The sequence below is a fragment of the Oncorhynchus gorbuscha genome, unplaced genomic scaffold (genome assembly GCF_021184085.1).
Source record: "Oncorhynchus gorbuscha isolate QuinsamMale2020 ecotype Even-year unplaced genomic scaffold, OgorEven_v1.0 Un_scaffold_624, whole genome shotgun sequence".
Lineage (NCBI taxonomy): Eukaryota > Metazoa > Chordata > Actinopteri > Salmoniformes > Salmonidae > Oncorhynchus > Oncorhynchus gorbuscha.
The window spans coordinates 340,239-362,076 of NW_025745741.1; the positions used below are offsets into that span (position 1 = coordinate 340,239).

A 21,838-nucleotide genomic window follows, 5' to 3' on the forward strand; every position below is an offset into this window, starting at 1 on the left:
GCTATCATTACCACCCAATAACTTTATATCAGACTGCAGTAACATCAGCAGTCCAGCAGATCATTACCAGAGCAGAGCAGTAATCAGAGCAGGGACGTCACATCAGCTTGGTCCAGCTATCATTACCACCCAATACTTTATATCAGAGCAGTAACAGATCAGTCCAGAGACTGCAGTAACCTCAGCTTGGTCCAGCTATCATTACCACCCAATACTTTATATCAGACAGAGCAGGACAGAGCAGTAACAGAGCAGCTTGGTCCAGCTATCATTACCACCCAATACTTTATATCAGACTGTGATGGGAGCAGTCACCTCAGCTTGGTCCAGCTATCATTACCACCCAATACTTTATATCAGACTGTTACAGGACGTCACATCAGCAGTCCAGCTATCATTACCACCCAATACTTTATATCAGACTGTAACAGAGATGGGGTAACGTCACAGAGCTCAGCTTGGTCCAGTATCATTACCACCCAATACTTTATATCAGACTGCAGTGGACGTCACCTCAGCTTGGTCCAGCTATCATTACCACCCAAGCTTTATATCAGACTGTGATAACCTCAGCAGTCCAGCTATCATTACCACCCAATACTTTATATCAGACTGTAACAGGCGTCACATCAGCTTGGTCCAGCTATCATTACCACCCAATACTTTATATCAGACTGTGATGGGACGTCACATCAGCTTGGTCCAGCTATCATTACCACCCAATACTTTATATCAGACTGCACGTCACATCAGCTTGGTCCAGCTATCATTACCACCCAATACTTTATATCAGACTGTTACGGGACGTCACATCAGCTGGTCCAGCTATCATTACCACCCAATACTTTATATCAGACTGTTACAGGGCGTACATCAGAGTCCAGCTATCATTACCAATTTGTAAGTAGCTCTGGATAAGAGCAGTAAATGACTTAAAGTAAGTAAATTACCACCCAATACTTTATATCAGACAGAGTCACATCAGCAGAGCAGTCCAGATCATTACCACCCAATACTTTATATCAGAGCAGTCACATCAGCTTGGTCCAGCTATCATTACCACCCAATACTTTATATCAGACTGTGAGCAGTCAATCAGCTTGGTCCAGCTATCATTACCACCCAATACTTTATATCAGACTGCAGTCACATCAGCTTGGTCCAGCTATCATTACCACCCAATACTTTATATCAGACTGTGATGGGACGTCACATCAGAGTCCAGCTATCATTACCACCCAATACTTTATATCAGACTGCGATGGGACGTCACATCAGCTTGGTCCAGCTATCATTACCACCCAATACTTTATATCAGACTGTGATGGGACGTCACATCAGAGTCCAGCTATCATTACCACCCAATACTTTATATCAGACTGTGATGGGACGTCACATCAGCTTGGTCCAGCTATCATTACCACCCAATACTTTATATCAGACTGTGATGGGACGTCACATCAGCTTAGTCCAGCTATCATTACCACCCAATACTTTATATCACAGATGACTTGCTTGGTGGTCATAACACCTGGTTCTCCTAACGTATCTAACCCTGTTAAAGTTCTGCCCAGGTCTTGACACTTGTGTCCTGTCTTATCCTGTGTCCTGTGTGAAATTAAGTATGCTCCCTCTAATTATCTCTCTCCGTCCCGTCACAGAGGACCTGAGCCCTGGGACCATGCCTCAGGACTACCTGGCCTGATGACTCCTTGCTGTCCCCAGTCCACCTGACCGTGCTGCTGCTCCAGTTTCAACTGTTCTTCCTGCCGCTATGGAACCCTGACCTGTTCACCGGACGTGCTACCTTGTCCCGGACCTGCTGTTTTCGACTCTCTGTCCCTACCGCACCTGCTGTCTCTAACTTTGAATGATCGACTATGAAAAGCCAACTGACATTTACTCCTGAGGTGTCGACCTGTTGCACCCTCTACAACCACTGTGATTATTATTATCTGACCCTGCTGGTCAACAATGAATGTTTGAAAAAAACTAAACTTATGAGCAGGAAGCATAGAAATAGCGTACATAGAACAGATCTAACGCAGTTCTTAGACTTGCTTTCAATGAGAATGACATATCTATAACTCACAGTTCTATGTGAATTTAGTCGGTCGTCCAAACAAAAGCCCTTAACTGGGGGAAATGTAAAACTGACCCAAGAACAGCGCCTAGGGGCAACTTCACCCTACACATTTTAGTAATTTAGCAGACGATCTTAAAACATTTTCATACTATTTCCTACTATAGGTGAAAAAGTTTGTGACAGCAGAGCAGTAACAGAGCAGTAACAGAGCAGTAACAGAGCAGTAACAGAGCAGAGCAGTAACAGAGCAGTAACAGAGCAGAGCAGTAACAGAGCAGTAACAGAGCAGTAACAGAGCAGTAACAGAGCAGAGCAGTAACAGAGCAGTAACAGAGCAGAGCAGTAACAGAGCAGTAACAGAGCAGTAACAGAGCAGTAACAGAGCAGTAACAGAGCAGTAACAGAGCAGTAACAGAGCAGTAACAGAGCAGTAACAGAGCAGTAACAGAGCAGTAACAGTAACAGAGCAGTAACAGAGCAGTAACAGAGCAGTAACAGAGCAGTAGCAGAGCAGTAACAGAGCAGTAGCAGAGCAGTAGCAGAGCAGTAACAGAGCAGAGCAGTAACAGAGCAGTAACAGAGCAGTAACAGAGCAGTAACAGAGCAGAGCAGTAGCAGAGCAGTAACAGAGCAGTAACAGAGCAGTAACAGAGCAGTAACAGAGCAGTAGCAGAGCAGTAACAGAGCAGAGCAGTAACAGAGCAGAGCAGTAACAGAGCAGTAACAGAGCAGTAACAGAGCAGTAACAGAGCAGTAACAGAGCAGTAACAGAGCAGAGCAGTAACAGAGCAGTAACAGAGCAGAGCAGTAACAGAGCAGTAACAGAGCAGTAACAGAGCAGAGCAGTAACAGAGCAGTAACAGAGCAGTAACAGAGCAGAGCAGTAACAGAGCAGTAACAGAGCAGTAACAGAGCAGTAACAGAGCAGAGCAGTAACAGAGCAGTAACAGAGCAGTAACAGAGCAGTAACAGAGCAGTAACAGAGCAGTAGCAGAGCAGAGCAGTAACAGAGCAGTAACAGAGCAGTAACAGAGCAGAGCAGTAACAGAGCAGAGCAGTAACAGAGCAGTAGCAGAGCAGTAGCAGAGCAGAGCAGTAGCAGAGCAGTAACAGAGCAGAGCAGTAACAGAGCAGTAACAGAGCAGTAACAGAGCAGAGCAGTAACAGAGCAGTAACAGAGCAGTAACAGAGCAGTAACAGAGCAGTAACAGAGCAGTAGCAGAGCAGTAGCAGAGCAGTAACAGAGCAGTAACAGAGCAGTAACAGAGCAGTAGCAGAGCAGTAGCAGAGCAGAGCAGTAGCAGAGCAGTAACAGAGCAGAGCAGTAACAGAGCAGTAGCAGAGCAGTAACAGAGCAGAGCAGTAACAGAGCAGAGCAGTAACAGAGCAGTAACAGAGCAGAGCAGTAACAGAGCAGTAACAGAGCAGTAACAGAGCAGTAACAGAGCAGAGCAGTAACAGAGCAGTAACAGAGCAGAGCAGTAACAGAGCAGTAACAGAGCAGAGCAGTAACAGAGCAGTAACAGAGCAGAGCAGTAACAGAGCAGTAACAGAGCAGAGCAGTAACAGAGCAGTAACAGAGCAGTAACAGAGCAGTAACAGAGCAGTAACAGAGCAGAGCAGTAACAGAGCAGTAACAGAGCAGAGCAGTAACAGAGCAGTAGCAGAGCAGTAACAGAGAAAGTAATGTCTGGACAGTTTAACAGAAAACTATTCCCTCAACAGAGAAAGTAATGTCTGGACAGTTTAACATAAAACTATTCCCTCAACAGAGAAAGTAATGTCTGGACAGTTTAACAGAAAACTATTCCCTCAACAGAGAAAGTAATGTCTGGACAGTTTAACAGAAAACTCTTCCCTCAACAGAGAAAGTAATGTCTGGACAGTTTAACAGAAAACTATTCCCTCAACAGAGAAAGTAATGTCTGGACAGCTTAACAGAAAACTATTCCCTCAACAGAGAAAGTAATGTCTGGACAGCTTAACAGAAAACTATTCCCTCAACAGTGAAAGTAATGTCTGGACAGCTTAACAGAAAACTCTTCTCTGGAAGCAGTAGTGTAGGGCTGTAGGCTCAGTAGAGGCTACTGTATACTGAGTTCTCTATAGTTAACAGGGATCCATAGCAAAGCAATGGACAAGCATCATGCCTCCCTGCTGTTCACTTCAACTTGTTGTTATCCATTCAAGTTATTGTGTCCAGTGGACAATGTTACAGTGTTAACCCCGTTGTGATGTCATTACTCTAAACTTTTGAGGAAACCCGTTGCACTAAAAAAGGGAAACTTCGGGACTCATAGAAACCATTTTCATTGTCTCTGCATCCAGTATATAAAGGAAGTTAGCGAGAGTTTCAGAGAGCCAATGCTAACTGGCGTTTACACAATGACTGGTAGTTTATCTCTAGTTTAGCAACCTCCTTCAAACTGCACACAGAGACATAACACATGTTGATCCAACAGTTCAATTGACTGGGGAATTAGATAAATTACATTGTGGCCAAAATCTCGATGTATACCTTTAATATATATCAGTCCAGTTACTTAAAGGGATTTTGTAGTCATTACTCAAACGGATAGAGTCACTGTGACCCTGTAGTGGGTTCAGATTTGAGTTGTATCAGCTTGAACATTTTGAGTAACACCCCCACTAAAGCCACGCCTACAATATAATTTCCCAGTGTGCTTTGCCTTTTCGAGTGAATTGTAGAAGTTACCACCCACGACTGTATTTGTTAGTGACAGAGACATGGTTGTCAAATTCCTTCATTTTCAGTCCTGTGGCCTTCACAAAGTGACTTCCTAGGTGAATGTTGTCGTTATAATAAAACAGTTTATGACAATGTATGACATATTTTATAAGGCCTTATTTTGAGGCCTAACTTTACCCTCACTCGGTGGCCTAAAACTCATGGTTTACAGGCCACATGAGGCCTGCAAGTAGGGGTTGCTAAAGATTCTGATACTTTCCAAAAACTTTCCCAGATGTTCTAAAAAAATTCTAGTTGAAGGATTTCCAGGAATCTTCCAACCAGGATTTCTGGAAAAACCTGTGAAATGTAGCAGAATTTTCCAATCCTACCTGCAAGTCATATTATGCTGGCTTGCAAAGGTGATGTGTAATTCCTATTGGAATCCAGCCAGGGTTCAGATATCCAACCGCTGATGTTTATTCACCCACAACCTGCATTCATAGTGACTGCCAGGGCTAGGAACAGTGTGAGGAGAATACCTAAGCCATTTAAACAGTGTACAGCAGCCTGGTCCCAGATCTGTTCGTGCTGTCTTGCCAACTCATATGGTTAGATTACAGTGTACAACAGCCTGGTCCCAGATCTGTTCGTGCTGTCTTGCCATCTCATATGGTTAGATTACAGTGTACAGCAGCCTGGTCCCAGATCTGTTCCTGCTGTCTTACCAACTCATATGGTTAGATTACAGTGTACAGCAGCCTGGTCCCAGATCTGTTCGTGCTGTCTTGCCATCTCATATGGTTAGATTACAGTGTACAGCAGCCTGGTCCCAGATCTGTTCGTGCTGTCTTGCCAACTCATATGGTTAGAGTACAGTGTACAGCAGCCTGGTCCCAGATCTGTTCGTGCTGTCTTGCCAACTCATATGGTTAGAGTACAGTGTACAGCAGCCTGGTCCCAGATCTGTTCGTGCTGTCTTGCCAACTCATATGGTTAGATTACAGTGTACAGCAGCCTGGTCCCAGATCTGTTCGTGCTGTCTTGCCAACTCATATGGTTAGATTACAGTGTACAGCAGCCTGGTCCCAGATCTGTACTATCAGCCAGATCTGAGACCTGGCTGATAGTACAGTATACAATACTAGGTGTGTGTGTGTGTGTGTGTGTGTGTGTGTGTGTGTGTGTGTGTGTGTGTGTGTGTGTGTGTGTGTGTGTGTGTGTGTGTGTGTGTGTGTGTGTGTGTGTGTGTGTGTGTGTGTGTGTGTGTGTGTGTGTGTGTGTTTTTGTGTGTGTGTGTGTGTGTGTGTGTGTGTGTGTGTGTGTGTGTGTGTGTGTGTGTGTGTGTGTGTGTGTGTGTGTGTGTGTGTGTGTGTGTGTGTGTGTGTGTGTGTGTGTGTGTGTGTGTGTGTGTGTGTGTGTGTGTGTGTGTGTGTGTGTGTGCACTAACTCATTTGCACCATTGTATTGTATGGTATTCAGGGAGGGTGGGTTTGGTTATTGACTTACCAGTCCATCACAGTTGCTTATGGCAACAGTGGCCTCTGGCATGTGGGATATGTCTCCAGTGAAAACACAGTCTCCGTGGAGACGCTCCTTATCCTTCTCCTCGAAGTCCTCCTGCCATTCCACAAATGCCCCCGGAGCCACCAGCCTCCTGTTTGCTTTGAGGCGAAGGTGCAACTCTTTCCCAAACACAGTGACGTTGAAAAACAGGTGTTGGCCTGCGCCAGAGGTGATAGAGGGAGTCTCGGGGACGCTACGGGACACACGCCTCTTTCCCAGACCAGGGGATGAGGAAGCACCAGCACTACCACCTGCATCAGCACCTTCACTTTCACTTTCTCCCGTTGCAGCTGAGGCCCAGGCTCCTGAGACCACGTGGGAGATGTAGCGGCCGTGGGAGTCTGTGCTGAACGGCACGATAAGACCATATTCACTTAACTTTCCAGAGAGATGTTCTGATGAGACAAATAGTCAAGAATAAACTCAGAGAAACAGAGACAACTAGACAGTTCTAATATAAACTCTTAGAAGAAAGGGTCCCAAAAGGGCTCTTAGGCTGTCCCCATAGAATAACCCTTTTTAGATCCATATAGAAGTCTTTTGGGTTCCAGATAGAACTCTTTTGGGTTCCAGATAGAACTCTTTTGGGTTCCAGATTGAACTCTTTTGGGTTCCAGATATAACTCTTTTTGGATCCCATATAGAACTCTTTTGGGTTCCAGATAGAACTCTTTTGGGTTCCATATAGAAGTATGTTGGGTTCCAGATAGAACTCTTTTGGGTTCTACGTAGAATCCTCTGTGGAAACGTTTTTTTACATGGAACCTAAAATGCTTCTACCTGGAACCAAAAGGGGTTCTTCAAAGGGTTATCTTATGGGGACAGCCAAAGAACCCTTTTAGGTTCTAGATAGCACATTTCTTTCTCAGAGAGTAGGAACTCGTGCACAGAAATGTGTGGGAACTTGGGGGAATTTATGGGAACCTGGTGAAAGGCACATGAAAATAATATAGGATACTTTAATTGATACTGACTTGCCTAGTTAAATAAAGGTTAAATAAAAACATAAAACAATGATTATACTCTGGTGTGGATTAGAGTAATGCATGCTAGTTAAAGGAGAATAGGCCTTAATAACAAATGGTTCATGAATATGGAACATGATCTTTTCATTCTTTTTTTAACCTTTATTTAAGAAAGATATTGAACTTCTGAACAGTGGAGACACAGGATAATATGTCTCTAGTTTAGTCTATGGGTTATGAGCCAGCCAGTTGCATCACTAGTTTAGTCTATGGGTTATGAGCCAGCCAGTTGCATCACTAGTTTAGTTTGGCTAAACCCTTTCAGGTACAACTAAATTATTGGACTAGTTTGTGGCATTTCTGGACACGTTCTTCAATAAGAAAGACCTCAGTCTCTATCAAACCCAGGGGGTTATATAACTTCAGATACAGTACGCCATACGTTTTATAGCCCTCTGCTCAAAATCAACAGTTGAATACCAAAAAGTTTAGGAAAAAAGGTGTAAAATCATAAGAACTTACCATGTGATTTCACAGTATGTTTGTGATCTAAAAATATCAAGCTGAGAGAACAGCACATCAATAAATATATACAATCCAGAGCGAAAGCCATTGTGGAATTACGAGCTGCCACTTCGCTTCAGTCCACTCCTCACGGGAGTTGAACTTTCCTTTCTATTGTAAACGTTGTAGTAGGCAAACCGCTGTTCCCTCTCCCTCCTCTCCCTCCTCTCCTGCTCCAGTCCTGAACGCCGCACAGTTTATGAGAAAGAAAAAAAAAACTTCTCAATCTTTAACTTCTTCAGCGAAACCGACGTCGAGCATTCTTCTGAACGTTACCGCAAACGCAAACCAAACTGACGGGTGAATTCACAAGTTGTTCCAATCTTTTGGCTTCCGTGGAACTGTGCATGAAGCAGGACAGCCCCATCCATTTGGGAAAGGGGAAAAACCGGGGGTGCTGCTGATGACGACAGCTGCCTGCCCGGCTAATCGGAGAGTTCAGGGAGGTACAGATCAACTAACTCACAGCCGGAGCCTGGAACTGTTTAGATGCCTTGTGGTTGTTTAGAGCAAGAGAGGTCGGCCTGCACCTTCATATGTGCAGTCGTCGGCCTACAACATACTAATTCGTATAAAATTCAACCCGAACCCCAACCTCAAGAAGTATAAAAGCATTCCTGCACACAAACATCTGCGGCGCAGTCCCGCACCATTACGCACGGATGGGGAGGCGTTAGTACAAAAATTGAGGTCGGACTTCTCTAACTTCACGAAACTTTAAACCACAGAGGTTTTAGGGTAAACGCATTCTGTCCACTGGTCTGAGAGAGAGACTCTGACACACAGGGAGAGAACAAGTCGTGGCGAATTGTTTAAGTTTGTGAAACAAGTCTTGGAATGCTCATTTAGTACGTAACTGTCTGCGGGCATGGATCTAACCACCCGGACTATTCTTAAAATAAAACATTATAGAGTATGTCTTCTGTTCAAATAAACGTTTTTACTGCATGATTTTTATAAAAGTAATGGAGTAATGATTCATACATTTACCTAAAGGCTAAGTTCCATCATCAGTAGGCTACGTTAACGTGTGAATATTATTTATGGGTAAGAATTTTATGTAATATCCTTGAAATGCTTCTGAATATATTTACAGTAGCACCGCCCACTGATAGGAAGTGGTGAGGAGTTTATCCGTCACTTATCCCCCAGCCGGAGACTGAACACTCGTTTCCGATGTAAATAGAAAATAAAAATGTCTGTTTAACTCTTGAAAAGAGTCGAATAATGATTTCACCAAAAAATGATTGATTGCTAGATGATATGATATAAATGTAGATTTGAGTTGATCAGATCCTTTTCCTCATTGCTGCTCCAAACCTCTTGGTGATGGGATGTGTCGACTCTACACAGCTAGGCCATTATCTCTACTACTATTGACCATTGTGTTTATGTAACGGATGTGAAACGGCTAGCTTAGTTAGCGGTGGTGCGCGCTAAATAGCGTTTCAATCGGTTACGTCACTTGCTCTGAGACCTTGAAGTAGTGTTTCCCCTTGCTCTGCAAGGGACGCGGCTTTTGTGGAGCGATGGGTAACGATGCTTCGAGGGTGACTGTTGTTGATGTGTGCAGAAGGTCCCTGGTTCGCGCCCGGGCATGGGCGAGGGGACGGTTTAAAATTATACTGTTACATTTACAAAAAATATATATAAATATAACACATTTCATAAAGTCAACAATATCATGAAAAGGGGGATATTATTTAAACCTACAGATGTCACTAAATGTATATGTCATTCATTCCACTTGTAGTAATTTAAAAAAAGACTCAATGAATTCCTCCAGTCATTGAAAGGGTTTTTTAAAGTATGAAATGTGAAATGACTTGTCTCTTCCACCAGTGGAATGGAAGGCTGCGGGCTCGGGGCTAAGACTCCCGGATGGCTGTTTTCATGACCGCCCACCTCGACCCTCAGAGGTACTCAACCCAAACCACACTAGTGAATCATAGAATGACTCCACACAAAATAACTACCCGTGGACCTCTGAGTCTACCTGTAAAGAAAGGCTTTAAAGGGTCCTTCAGAGGCAAGTTAGAACTGACCTAAACTAAAAGTAACTGTGTCTAGACGGAACCCCATCTTCAATTCTAAACCAGTTTCCTCCCTGAGAGGCATTAATAAGCGATAGAAACTAACCTCAGCATTAATAAGAGATAGAAACTAACCTCAGCATTAATAAGAGATAGAAACTAACCTCAGCATTAATAAGAGATAGAAACTAACCTCAACATTAATAAGAGATAGAAACTAACCTCAACATTAATAAGAGATAGAAACTAACCTCAGCATTAATAAGAGATAGAAACTAACCTCAACATTAATAAGAGATAGAAACTAACCTCAGCATTAATAAGAGATAGAAACTAACCTCAGCATTAATAAGAGATAGAAACTAACCTCAACATTAATAAGAGATAGAAACTAACCTCAGCATTAATAAGAGATAGAAACTAACCTCAGCATTAATAAGAGATAGAAACTAACCTCAGCATTAATAAGAGATAGAAACTAACCTCAGCATTAATAAGAGGTAGAAACTAACCTCAGCATTAATAAGAGATAGAAACTAACCTCAGCATTAATAAGAGATAGAAACTAACCTCAGCATTAATAAGAGATAGAAACTAACCTCAACATTAAGAGATAGAAACTAACCTCGGCATTAATAAGAGATAGAAACTAACCTCAGCATTAATAAGAGATAGAAACTAACCTCAACATTAAGAGATAGAAACTAACCTCAAATCAAATCAAATTTTATTTGTCACATACACATGGTTAGCAGATGTTAATGCGAGTGTAGCGAAATGCTTGTGCTTCTAGTTCCGACAATGCAGTGATAACCAACAAGTAATCTAACTAACAATTCCAAAACTACTGTCTTATACACAGTGTAAGGGGATAAGGAATATGTACATAAGGATATATGAATGAGTGATGGTACAGAGCAGCATACAGTAGATGGTATCGAGTACAGTATATACATATGAGATGAGTATGTAGACAAAGTAAACAAAGTGGCATAGTTAAAGTGGCTTGTGATACATGTATTACATAAGGATGCAGTCGATGATGTAGAGTACAGTATATACATATGCATATGAGATGAATAATGTAGGGTAAGTAACATTATATAAGGTAGCATTGTTTAAAGTGGCTAGTGATATATTTACATCATTTCCCATCAATTCCCATTATTAAAGTGGCTGGAGTTGGGTCAGTGTCAATGACAGTGTGTTGGCAGCAGCCACTCAATGTTAGTGGTGGCTGTTTAACAGTCTGATGGCCTTGAGATAGAAGCTGTTTTTCAGTCTCTCGGTCCCAGCTTTGATGCACCTGTACTGACCTCGCCTTCTGGATGATAGCGGGGTGAACAGGCAGTGGTTCGGGTGGAAGGACTAGTGGAGGAAGGACTGGTGGAGGAAGGACTAGTGGAGGAAGGAATGTGTAATGTTTACTGTTCATTTTTATTTTTTATTTCACTTTATATATTCACTTTATATATTATCTACCTCACTTGCTTTGGCAATGTTAACACATGTTTCCCATGCCAACAAAGCCCTTGATTTGAATTGAATTTAATTGAGAGAGAGAGAGAGAGAGAGAGAGAGAGAGAGATAATTACTTGACAATTTGGAAAGAATTAACAAAAAAACAGAGCAAGAAACTGAGCTGCACTTCCTAACCTCCTGCCCAATGTATGACCATATTAGAGAGACATATTTCCCTCAGATTACACAAATCCACAAAGAATTCGAAAACAAATCCAATTTTGATAAACTCCCATATCTACTGGGTGAAATTCCACAGTGTGCCATCACAGCAGCAAGATTTGTGACCTGTTGCCACGAGAAAATGGCAACCAGTGAAGAACACACACCATTGTAAATTCAACCCATATTTATGCTTATTTATTTTATCTTGTGTCCTTTAACCATTTGTACATTGTTAAAACACTGTATATATATAATATGACATTTGTAATGCCTTTATTGTTTTTGTCATGTATTGTATTGTCATGTCTTGTCCCTGTGCTTTCTCTTCTCTTCGTTTCCCCCTGCTGGTCTTATTAGGTTTCTTTCTCTCTCTCTATTCCTCTCTCTATTGTTCCGTTCCTGCTCCCAGCTGTTCCTCATTCTCCTAACGACCTCGTTTACTCTTTCACACCTGTCCCCTATTTTGCCCTCTGATTAAGTCTCTATTTCTCTCTCTGTTTCTGCTTCTGTCCTTGTCGGATTCTTGTTTGCTGTTTGCTTCGCTTTTGTTCCGTCCAGTTGTATTCTGCCTCGTCTTCAGATACTACGTGTGAGCAGGTGTCTCTATCCTCTACGGCCCGCGCCTACCCGAAGGGACCTGCAGTCTGTTGCCGCTAGCCCTGCAACTCTCCTCAACAACTAGAAGGGGGACTCTCCTGTTAAACTAGAGGATTTGTGTTTTCCCTGTTTGGACTTCCCCTGTAATGATTGAGGATTTATGTTTTCCCTGTTTGGACATTAAAAGACTCTGTTTCCGTTATATCGCTTTTGGGTCCTCACTCACCTGCATAACAGTTTTGAAACTTCTGTATGTGTAATGTTTACTGTTAATTTTTATTGTTGATTTCACTTTATATATTATCTCCCTCACTTGCTTTGGCAATGTTAACACATGTTTCCCATGCCAATAAAGCCCCTTGAATTGAATTGAATTGAGAGAGAGAACTCTTTGGGCCCTGGTCAAAGGTTCACTCTCAGAAGAAAGTTCCAGGTATAACTTTTGGGGGTTCCATGTAGAACCCTCTGTGGAAAGGATTCTGCACAGAACCCAAAATGGTTCTACCTGGAATGGAAAAGGGTTCATCAAAGGGTTATTCTATGGGGACAGCCGAAGAACCCTTTTAGGCTCTAGATAGCACATTTTATTCTGAGTGTAGCGTATTAGTGGAGGAAGGACTAGTGGAGGAAGGACTAGTGGAGGAAAGGACTAGCGGAGGAAGGACTAGTGGAGGAAGGACTAGTAGAGGAAGGACTAGTGGAGGAAAGACTAGTAGAGGAAGGACTAGTAGAGGAAGGACTAGTGGAGGAAGGACTAGTGGAGGAAAGACTAGTAGAGGAAGGACTAGTGGAGGAAGGACTAGTAGAGGAAGGACTAGTGGAGGAAGGACTAGTAGAGGAAGGACTAGTGGAGGAAGGACTAGTGGAGGACGGACTAGTGGAGGAAGGACTGGTAGAGGAAGGACTAGTGGAGGAAGGACTAATGGAGGAAGGACTAGTAGAGGAAGGACTAGTGGAAGGACTAGTGGTGGAAGGACTAGTGGAAGGACTAGTGGAGGAAGGACTAGTGGAGGAAGGACTAGTGGAGGAAGGACTAGTGGAAGGACTAGTGGTGGAAGGACTAGTGGAAGGACTAGTGGAGGAAGGACTAGTAGAGGAAGGACTAGTAGAGGAAGGACTAGTGTGGAAGGACTAGTGGAGGAAGGACTAGTGGAAGGACTAGTGGAGGAAGGACTAGTGGAGGAAGGACTAGTGGAGGAAGGACTAGTGGAGGAAGGACTAGTGGAGGAAGGACTAGTGGAGGAAAGGACTAGTGGAGGAAGGACTAGTGGAGGAAAGGACTAGTGGAGGAAGGACTAGTGGTGGAAGGACTAGTGGAGGAAGGACTAATGGAGGAAGGACTAGTGGAGGAAGGACTAGTGGAGGAAGGATTAGTGGAGGAAGGACTAGTGGAGGAAGGACTAGTGGAGGAAGGACTAGTGGAGGAAGGATTAGTGGAGGAAGGACTAGTGGAGGAAGGATTAGTGGAGGAAGGACTAGTGGAGGAAGGACTAGTGGAGGAAGGATTAGTGGAGGAAGGACTGGTGGAGGAAGGACTAGTGGAGGAAGGACTAGTGGAGGAAGGACTAGTGGAGGAAGGACTAGTGGAGGAAGGACTAGTGGAAGGACTAGTGGAGGAAGGACTAGTGGAGGAAGGACTAGTGGAGGAAAGGACCAGTAGAGGAAGGACTAGTGGAGGAAAGGACTAGTGTGGAAGGACTAGTGGAGGAAGGACTAGTGGAGGAAGGACTAATGGAGGAAGGACTAATGGAGGAAGGACTAGTGGAGGAAGGACTAGTGGAGGAAGGACTAGTGGTGGAAGGACTAATGGGGGAAGGACTAATGGAGGAAGGACTAATGGAGGAAGGACTAATGGAGGAAGGACTAATAGAGGAAGGACTAGTGGAGGAAGGACTCGTGGAGGAAGGACTAGTGGTGGAAGGACTAGTGGAGGAAAGGACTAGTGGTGGAAGGACTAGTGGTGGAAGGACTAGTGGAGGAAGGACTAGTAGAGGAAGGACTAGTGGAGTTAAGGACTAGTGGAGGAAGGACTAGTGGAGGAAGGACTAGTGGAGGAAGGACTAGTGGAGGAAAGGACTAGGAGGAAGGACTAGTGGAGGGAGTGGAGGAAGGACTAGTGGAGGAAGGACTAGTGGAGGAAGGACTAGTGGAGGAAGGACTAGTGGAGGAAGGACTAGTGGAGGAAGGACTAGTGGAGGAAGGACTAGTGGAGGAAGGACTAGTGGAGGAAGGACTAGTGGTGGAAGGACTAGTGGAGGAAGGAGAGGAAGGACTAGTGGAGGAAGGACTAGTGGAGGAAGGACTAGTGGAGGAAGGACTAGTGGAGGAAAGGACTAGTGGAGGAAGGACTAGTGGAGGAAGGACTAGTGGAGGAAGGACTAGTGGAGGAAGGACTAGTGGAGGAAGGACTAGTGGAGGAAGGACTAGTGGAGGAAGGACTAATGGAGGAAGGACTAGTGGAGGAAGGACTAGTGGAGGAAGGACTAGTGGTGGAAGGACTAATGGGGGAAGGACTAATGGAGGAAGGACTAATGGAGGAAGGACTAATGGAGGAAGGACTAATAGAGGAAGGACTCGTGGAGGAAGGACTAGTGGTGGAAGGACTAGTGGAGGAAAGGACTAGTGGTGGAAGGACTAGTGGTGGAAGGACTAGTGGAGGAAGGACTAGTAGAGGAAGGACTAGTGGAGTTAAGGACTAGTGGAGGAAGGACTAGTGGAGGAAGGACTAGTGGAGGAAGGACTAGTGGAGGAAAGGACTAGTGGAGGAAGGACTAGTGGAGGAAGGACTAGTGGAGGAAGGACTAGTGGAGGAAGGACTAGTGGAGGAAGGACTAGGAGGAAGGACTAGTGGAGGAAGGACTAGTGGAGGAAGGACTAGGAGGAAGGACTAGTGGAGGAAAGACTCGTGGAGGAAGGACTAATGGAGGAAAGACTAATGGAGGAAGGACTAGTGGAGGAAGGACTAATGGAGGAAGGACTCGTGGAAGGACTAGTGGAGGAAGGACTAGTGGAGGAAGGACTAGTGGAGGAAGGACTAATGGAGGAAGGACTCGTGGAGGAAGGACTAGTGGTGGAAGGACTAGTGGAAGGACTGGTGGAGGAAGGACTAGTGGTGGAAGGACTAGTGGAAGGACTAGTAGAGGAAGGACTAGTGGAGGAAGGACTAGTGGAAGGACTAGTGGAGGAAAGGACTAGTGGAGGAAGGACTAGTGGAGGAAGGACTAGTGGAGGAAGGACTAGTGGAGGAAGGCAGGATGCTTTGAATTCCTGTGTTTGTGCTGTAATATGGGAGAGCCATGCCAGCATGCCCAGAATATGTTACTATTCATCTCTCCAATGCATGGAGATGAAAAGCAGCTGCTAGCTAGACCGACAGCAGACCAGTTTGGGGGAAGATAGGGGAGGAGGGAAGACAAAAAGAGGGGTAAGGAGTAAGAGAGAGAGGGAGAGAACAAGAGACAGAGAGAGAGAGGGGGAGGGGGAGGGACGACAGAAAGAGGGGTAAGGAGTAAGAGAGAGAGGGGGTAGAGAGAAAGAGGGGGAGGGAAGACAGAAAGATGGGGAAGGAGTAAGAGAGAGAGGGGATAGTGAAAAAGAGGGGAGAGAAGACAGAAAGAGGGGTAAGGAGTAAGAGAGAGAGGGGGGAGAGAACAAGAGAGATAGACAGAGAGCGGCAGAGGAAGAGAGGAAGAGAGAGAGAGAGACAAAAGAGTTAGAGAAAGAGAGGGAAAGGCAGAGAGAGAGCATGGGAGAGGCAGAGAGAGCACGAGAGAGAGAGAGAGAGAGAGAGAGAGAGAGAGAGAGGGAGAGGCAGAGAGAGGGAGAGAGAGAGCACGAGAGAGAGAGGGAGAGAGAGCACGAGAGAGAGAGGGAGAGAGAGAGAGAGAGAGAGCACGAGAGAGAGAGAGGGAGAGAGAGAGAGCAGAGAGAGAGAGAGAGAGAGAGGGAGAGAGAGGGAGAGAGAGGGAGAGGCAGAGAGAGGGAGAGAGAGAGCATGAGATAGAGAGGGAGAGAGAGAGAGGGAGAGGGAGAGAGAGCACGAGAGGGAGAGAGAGGGAGAGAGAGAGGGAGAAGCAGAGAGGGAGAGAGAGCACGAGAGAGAGAGGGAGAGAGAGCACGAGAGAGAGAGGGAGAGAGAGAGAGAGAGAGGGAGAGAGGCAGAGAGAGAGAGAGGGAGAGTGTACCTGCCAAGTTACAACCCTGCGTTTTAGAGGTTCTTATTAAGTTCCCCTGTCTCTCTCTCTCCCTCAGTCAAGACAGACAGAAGGACCTGACAGAAACCACTTTCAGATGTGCTGCTGACTTGTATAATATTGTATCAACACTTTTCACAAAAATGACACAAACATACTCTGTAAGTGTAGGATTGTGACAATGGATTCCATTTGAAGACTTCCCCTGACGACGTTCTGCTGAGGCCAGTGACACTGACTGTACAAAACAAAACCTGCTCTTTCCACGACATAGACTGACCAGGTGAATCCAGGTGAACGCTATAATCCCTTATTGATGGAGAGGTGGACACAGGTAATTAAAGAAGGATGTTTACGCCTTGAGACAATTGAGACATGGAGTGTGTATATGTGCCATTCAGAGGGTGAATGGGCAAAACAAAAGGTGTAAGTGCCTTTGAACAGGAAGTGGTAGTAGGTGCCAGACGCACCGGTTTGAGTTTGTCAAGAACTGCAACGCTACTGTTTTTTTCATGCTCAGCAGTTTCCTGTGTGCATCAAGGATGGTCCACCACCCAAAGGACATCCAGCTTGACACAACTGTGGGAAGCATTGAAGTCAACATGGGCCAGCATCACTGTGGAACGCCCTGACGATTCGAGGCTGTTCAGACGACCAAAGGGGGTAGTGCAACTCACTATTAGGAAGGTGTTCATAATGTTTTGTTCACTCAGTGTCATTTTTACAGTGTGAATTTAAAGAACACTACTGCTACCTCAGAATACATAGGGATATTTCCCTGTGATGTAAATGTATTGTCGCTGATCACATCCCTATTTGTAGGCCAGGCTAATGGGTTCAATTCACTTCCCTCTCATTGGAGTCTGATACTACTCTGTTAAGTCACATCAGACACATCAAAGGGGGGGATATAAGCTGCGAAAAAGGATGCGAGTTGGGAGTGTCCTCCAGTCCACCTCCTTCTCCTCCGACGTCCTCAGCAGTCCTCTCTCATCTCTGGAGGGAAGGCCTTTCACATCAAGTTAATTACATCCCCCTCCTAGCCGCTCAGGTCTCAACGCAGCTCTTTGTCTGTGCTAATCTTAGGATCCCTCAGAACTGGTTGGGTTACACGTCGGAGAGGGGATTCTGGAACCAGCCTTGGAAAACATTTCAAAGTCGAGAGGAGAGAGGGCCGCCGTATCACCTCACCGCCCTGGACCGTGGTCGGACTTCATGTCTTAAAGCGTATCGTGACCTGGAGTCCAGTTAGCTACCTAATGGAACAGAATAGCTTTGATCTCCTACAAGACATATATCCATGTTTTTATTTATTTATGGAGATGGAATAGAAGAGAGGTGTCCTTGTTGTTCATAGCAACAGAATAGCTTTTTATTTATTTATTTAACCTTTATTTAACCAGGCAAGTCAGTTAAGAACATATTCTTATTTTCAATGACGGCCTGGGAACAGTGGGTTAACTGCCTGTTCAGGGGCAGAACGACAGATTTGTACCTTGTCAGCTCAGGGGTTTGAACTCGCAACCTTCTGGTTACTAGTCCAACGCTCTAACCACTAGGCTACCCTGCCGCCTTTAACCTCCTTCAATACATATCTCCATGTTTTTATTTATTTATGGCGATGGAATAGAAGAGAGGTGTCCTTGTTGTTCATAGCAATACGGAAATGAATTGTAAATTTATATACTGTAAATACATAAATATAAATACACATATTATAAATGCTCTTTCGAGTAAGAATATAGATGGAAGGAATTGGTTCAGTTGTGTGTATCTTGTCTTGTGTTCTGCAGCTAACACACACACACACCCCGAGACCTATTCACTCCAGAACCAGCACCTTGTCCATGCCAGAGAGGGATAATTCATGACATCATGTCAATATGATGGGGTTGGCAGGTAGCCTAGTGGTTAGAGTGTTGGGTCAGTAACCGAAAGGTTGCTGGATCGAATCCCTGAGCTGACAAGGTAAAAATCTGTCGTTCTGCCCCTGAACAAGGTAGTCAATCCCGATAGGCTGTCAGTGTAAATAAGAATTTGTTCTTAACTGACTTGTCTAGTTAAATAAAGGTTCAATAAAATATATGATAAAACTAAAGACGTAAGAGAGAATGTGGACAAGGCACAGAAGTATGAGAGGATTTCCCTTAGCGAGCTGAACGCCTTCTTGAACAGGATATCCTAGTGACGTCCTTCAGCATGACTATTGAACATGGTATCCTTCAGCATGACTATTGAACATGGTATCCTTCAGCATGACTATTGAACATGGTATCCTTCAGCATGACTATTGAACATGGTATCCTTCAGCATGACTATTGAACATGGTATCCTTCAGCATGACTATTGAACATGGTATCCTTCAGCATGACTATTGAACATGGTATCCTTCAGCATGACTATTGAACATGGTATCCTTCAGCATGACTATTGAACATGATATCCTAGTGACGTCCTAATATAATAATATATAATAATAATAATATATGCCATTTAGCAGATGCTTTTATCCAAAGCGACTTACAGTCATGTGTGCATACATTCTACGTATGGGTGGTCCCGGGATGAAACACCCTGATATACCAACTGAGCTACAGAAGGACCACATCCTTCAGCATGACTATTGAACATGGTATCCTAGTGACGTCCTTCAGCATGACTATTGAACATGGTATCCTGGCGATGTCCTTCAGCATGACTATTGAACATGGTATCCTTCAGCATGACTATTGAACATGGTATCCTTCAGCATGACTATTGAACATGGTATCCTAGTGATGTCATTCAGCATGACTATTGAACATGATATCCTAGTGATGTCATTCAGCATGACTATTGAACATGGTATCCTTCAGCATGACTATTGAACATGGTATCCTTCAGCATGACTATTGAACATGATATCCTAGTGACGTCCTTCAGCATGACTATTGAACATGGTATCCTAGTGACGTCCTTCAGCATGACTATTGAACATGGTATCCTGGCGATGTCCTTCAGCATGACTATTGAACATGGTATCCTTCAGCATGACTATTGAACATGGTATCCTTCAGCATGACTATTGAACATGATATCCTAGTGACGTCCTTCAGCATGACTATTGAACATGGTATCCTAGTGACGTCCTTCAGCATGACTATTGAACATGGTATCCTTCAGCATGACTATTGAACATGGTATCCTTCAGCATGACTATTGAACATGGTATCCTAGTGATGTCATTCAGCATGACTATTGAACATGATATCCTAGTGATGTCATTCAGCATGACTATTGAACATGGTATCCTTCAGCATGACTATTGAACATGGTATCCTTCAGCATGACTATTGAACATGATATCCTGGTGACGTCCTTTAGCATGACTATTGAACATGGTATCCTTCAGCATGACTATTGAACATGATATCCTGGTGACGTCCTTTAGCATGACTATTGAACATGGAATCCTTCAGCATGACTATTGAACATGGTATCCTGGTGACGTCCTTCAGCATGACTATTGAACATGGTATCCTGGTGACGTCCTTTAGCATGACTAAACTCCTCTCAAGAAACAGTAGTCTACATTCACAATACTGGAGACTGAGTATATGACATGCAATAAATTCATTATTTTTGGGGGCATTTTACGAAGGAAAAGACCCTTGAGGTTAGAAACGTATTCATTCAGGTAACAGGAAGTGGCAAGAGGTCAGCAATAAGTAGTCAGCATGCACAAAGTCGGCATCAGACCTTGCCTGTCTCTATAGACTCGAGGTGAACAAGTCAAACGGATGTGTGTGATTGGATGGCCAGTGGAGCCTTTATTAGTTTCTCTCGTATCTGACAGAAGACCTTCAGAGTGGTTGGACAGAGCACAGCAGTTACGCTCGGCTTAGATAACATGTGGCAGGACAATCTCTCCCCTGGAACATAATATCTTAGAGAACGTGTGTAGCAGGAAAATCTCTCCCCTGGAACATAATATCTTAGAGAACATGTGTGGCAGGAAAATCTCTCCCCTGGAACATAATATCTTAGAGAACACGTGTGGCAGGAAAATCTCTCCCCTGGAACATAATATCTTAGAGAACAAGTGTGGCAGGACAATCTCTCCCCTGGAACATAATATCTTAGAGAACACGTGTGGCAGGAAAATCTCTCCCCTGGAACATAATATCTTAGAGAACGTGTGTGGCAGGAAAATCTCTCCCCTGGAACATAATATCTTAGAGAACACGTGTGGCAGGAAAATCTCTCCCCTGGAACATAATATCTTAGAGAACACATGTGGCAGGAAAATCTCTCCCCTGGAACATAATATCTTAGAGAACGTGTGTGGCAGGACAATCTCTCCCCTGGAACATAATATCTTAGAGAACGTGTGTGGCAGGAAAATCTCTCCCCTGGAACATAATATCTTAGAGAACGTGTGTGGCAGGACAATCTCTCCCCTGGAACATAATATCTTAGAGGACGTGTGTGGCAGGACAATCTCTCCCCTGGAACATAATATCTTAGAGGACGTGTGTGGCAGGACAATCTCTCCCCTGGAACATAATATCTTAGAGGACGTGTGTGGCAGGACAATCTCTCCCCTGGAACATAATATCTTAGAGGACGTGTGTGGCAGGAAAATCTCTCCCCTGGAACATAATATCTTAGAGGACGTGTGTGGCAGGACAATCCAAGCTGTCTGGAAGACACATTGTTTTTGGGTTTAATAACAGAAGAGAGATGTAAAACTATGAATGGTAGTACAGTATAATGAGGCACAGTTAGAGGAACGTTTTTGGGTTTAACAACAGAAGAGAGATGTAAAACTATGAATGGCAGTACAGTATAATGAGGCACAGTTAGTGGAACGATTTGCACAACAAACAAAAAAAAGGGACAAATGCTGTTGATGAATTCATTTTCATATTTATGTAACTTTAAAAAGAAATAATTAAACAATAAAGTCAAAATGTAATGAAATGAAATGAACATAAACCCCATCATCTCTGTACTGAACAACATTAAAATAAAATACATTTATATAGACACTTCTAATAGCTCCTTCATAACAACCCATATGCAGCAACGTGGCTGTTTGAATTGTAATGTACGATGTATTTGATAAGGAGAGAGATAACGTGGCTGTTTGAATAGTAATGTACGATGTAATTGATAAGGAGAGAGATAACGTGGCTGTTTGAATAGTAATGTACGATGTATTTGATAAGGAGAGAGATAACGTGGCTGTTTGAATAGTAATGTACGATGTAATTGATAAGGAGAGAGATAACGTGGCTGTTTGAATAGTAATGTACGATGTATTTGATAAGGAGAGAGATAACGTGGCTGTTTAAATAGTAATGGACGATGTATTTGATAAGGAGAGATAACGTGGCTGTTTAAATAGTAATGGACGATGTATTTGATAAGGAGAGAGATAACGTGGCTGTTTAAATAGTAATGTACGATGTATTTGA

At 43.9% G+C, this 21,838-nt stretch overlaps 1 pseudogene; it reads right to left on the reverse strand.

The window, feature by feature from the left end:
* LOC124019537 overlaps positions 1-8,567 on the reverse strand; it is a 135,436-nt pseudogene extending 126,869 nt beyond the window's left edge.
* Between the last annotated feature and the right edge of the window lie 13,271 nt (positions 8,568-21,838).